Raw genomic sequence first — 355 nt, 5'->3', positions numbered from 1 at the left:
ATATGACGGAAATTTAATCCCTTTGTAGTGCTTGATTACAGTAAGTCCCCTTGCTTCTCACATTCGGAGTGCTTGATGATCGTGAGTCCTCTTGCCTCTCACATTCGGGGTGCTTGATTATCGTGAGTCCCCTTGCCACTCACATTCGGGGTGCTTGATTATCGTGAATCCCCTTGCCTCTCACATTTGTATAACATTTGTAAAGGTCAAGGCCATTGGAGATTGTAACTTTTATTTTCATTTTTTAGTTAAAACAGATAAAGAATTATTGTAGATATTTATAATAATTCGAAAAAAACATGTTTCCGATAAAAGTTACTTTTCTTCGACGTAGCGTCATTATAGGGGATATCCC

At 38.0% G+C, this 355-nt stretch overlaps 1 protein-coding gene across 3 annotated transcripts in view; it reads left to right on the top strand.

Annotated features, from left to right (window-relative positions):
- LOC116853305 (solute carrier family 66 member 3) overlaps positions 1-355 on the top strand; it is a 77,338-nt gene that overhangs the window by 74,267 nt on the left and 2,716 nt on the right. The gene's annotated exons all lie outside the window — the stretch shown is intronic.

Source organism: Odontomachus brunneus, unplaced genomic scaffold (genome assembly GCF_010583005.1).
Source record: "Odontomachus brunneus isolate Ranch 3 - 2012 unplaced genomic scaffold, Obru_v1 Obru_scaffold_303, whole genome shotgun sequence".
Taxonomy (NCBI): Eukaryota; Metazoa; Arthropoda; class Insecta; order Hymenoptera; family Formicidae; genus Odontomachus; species Odontomachus brunneus.
The sequence above is the reverse complement of the archived record's forward strand: the minus strand, read 5'-3'. Positions and strand labels throughout refer to the sequence as shown.